General features: G+C 42.5%; 1 non-coding gene across 1 annotated transcript; it reads left to right on the top strand.

Annotated features, from left to right (window-relative positions):
• Positions 1 to 1,756: 1,756 nt before the first annotated feature.
• On the top strand, positions 1,757 to 1,863 carry LOC140854204 (small nucleolar RNA R71). Its single transcript, XR_012137337.1, has one exon. It is a non-coding gene; the product is annotated as a small nucleolar RNA R71 (small nucleolar RNA).
• Positions 1,864 to 2,412: the final 549 nt, after the last annotated feature.

Genomic DNA, 2,412 nt, shown 5'->3' with positions numbered 1-2,412 from the left:
ATGCACAACTGGTCGAACCTCTGAATGTGGCCAATCACATCAGATCCCTCCTACATCCAAAGACTGTACAACTTCTTCTTCAGCATCAACTTGTTGCACATATTCTTCCTCATATACATGGTGTGCAACTTCGACCAAAGGCCCTTCGGGGTCTTTTCTTCCAGCACTGAATACAACACCGCATCCGCCAAACATCCTCTGATCACCGAGCATGCTTTCTTCTCCAATGATGCCCACTGTCTATCTGTCATTCCCTCAGGCTTCTCATCCAAAGCCTGATCCAGATCTGCTTGCATCAGAAGAACCTCCATCTGGATTTTTCACATAAAAATTTTTTTTTTGTCATCAAACTTCTCAAACTCAACCTTCATATTGCTGCCCATGACTGGTCCAAGCCAAACAAGCAATATAAAATCAAGAAGTGTAGAATGTACCTTGATGGTACATTGCTGAAAATTTTCAGCACTTGGGATCTTCAACTTCTCACACTTGGAACCACTTTCTCACCACTGTGGCTCTAATACCAACTATTGGAGCATGATCCTGGCTCTTCCCATGGACCTTGGGTGCAGCAGAACCAGCAACGAACAGATCTGGAGACTTCTGGACATGATCTAAGGCTCTTGACGAAATCAGTCTGGTTGCTGTCTTCTTCATCAGCCTTTTGTTCCAGATGAAGAATGCCTCTGAAAACATCTCTAAAAAATCCAAGATCTGGTACCCAACCAGATCAAACCTGGACTGAGGTCTTTCAACTCATAGATCTCAAATCAGGGTATTTTAGATGGGGAAGAAGGTAGATAGAGACTGACCTCACAGATCTATCCTGCTGCAGCCTTTACTGTAGATCTGTTGATCGAGATCTCACCCGTGCCTCAAACAACCTCAGATCAACTCCAGATCTGAGAGAGACTTGTACCAATCTCTTCTCAAGAGATTTTAGATCTTGGACCTAATGTTTGGATGGCTGCAAGAGAGGAAAAGACAGATCTGGTTGGTAGTGCAAGAGAGGAAGGGGCTAGCGCCTCCCTTCTTTCTTTCCTTATCTGGACCTGGCGGCAAGAAACCCTAAGGTTTCTTGCTCCTGGGGCATGGAAGATGGCTGGAGAAAGAGGGAGAAGAGAGAGAGAGAGACTTGGGAGAAAGAGTCATCTATTGCTTGGCTTTATCAAACCTATACAAGTACATGTATATATAAACACTGGGTCAAGTGACCCAAACCCAAAACTCCCTTGACCAACTCTATAGGAGATTAGGTTAACCCAAATCCATGTACACCCATGACTCGACCTAATCTCACCTATCCTGGGCCCAGACTTGGCCCATAAAGAGTTGGTCCCTTGAGGCCTACATAACCTATACCTCAAGAACACAAAAGGCCCACAGCCTTTCAACCTAGGGCCCAACTAGCCCTAGAGCCTCCATGAAGCCCTCATGAATGATGGACCTTGGCCTTATCCTTGGTCTCCTGGACCTTGGGCACACCACCTGGATCACAACAAGTTCATCTACCTTATTGTGGATATCCATGACGTTTCCAATATGATAAATTCCACTTCTTTTTTGTTGAAGCACGGGTTGTTCTCTAGAGGTGGCAGACATATGATGTAGGAAATTCTCACTAAGTATTTCAAAGAGCTGCCAGGCTTCATCCTCACTCTTTAGCATGAATGTCCCACCACATGATGCATCAACCATTTTTCGGTGTTTCTCCGATAGACCATCATAAAAATACTGATAAAGTTGCCATTTAGGGACAACATGGTGTGGACATTTACGAATGAGGTCCCTTAACCTTTCCCATGTCTCATGAAAATGTTCACCCTCCAATTGGGAAAAACTAGTGATAGCTTTTCTAATTTGATTTATTTTTTCAATTGGAAAGTATTTCTTGAGAAATTCTCTCTGAAGATGTTCCCAAGTTGAAATGGTTATAGAGTCTAAGGAGTTTAACCAATGCTTGGCTTTATCCTTAAGTGAGAAAGGGAACAGTTTCAATCTAAGGGCATCATCGAAGAAGTTTTGGATTTTTACTGTGGAATAAATTTCAAAAAATTCATCCAAGTATTTGTATGGGTCCTCGTTACTAAGTCTATAGAATGATGGCAACATTTGAATAATGCTAGACTTAATCTCATATTGGGTAGCTTCTACTGGAGGTGCTTGAACGCATGGAGAGTAGGTATACGAGGATGTAGTGAAATATTCTCTCAATGAGCGTGGAGGATTAGCCTCACCAGGTGCAGCCATATTTCTAACTCGGATAGTCCTAAGAGTCTTTTCTAATTCTTCGTCTAATGGTTGTAAGTCAGGTTTTAGTGATCATCGGCCTAATATGCAACTAAAAGGTCTATGTAGGACTATCCTAGTCTGTTAAGGATTATTATTTTTTTTTATTAAGAGGAGAAGAGA

Source organism: Elaeis guineensis, chromosome 15 (genome assembly GCF_000442705.2).
Source record: "Elaeis guineensis isolate ETL-2024a chromosome 15, EG11, whole genome shotgun sequence".
Lineage (NCBI taxonomy): Eukaryota > Viridiplantae > Streptophyta > Magnoliopsida > Arecales > Arecaceae > Elaeis > Elaeis guineensis.
Note: the sequence above shows the minus strand (reverse complement) of the source record. Positions and strands in the feature narration are given on the sequence as shown.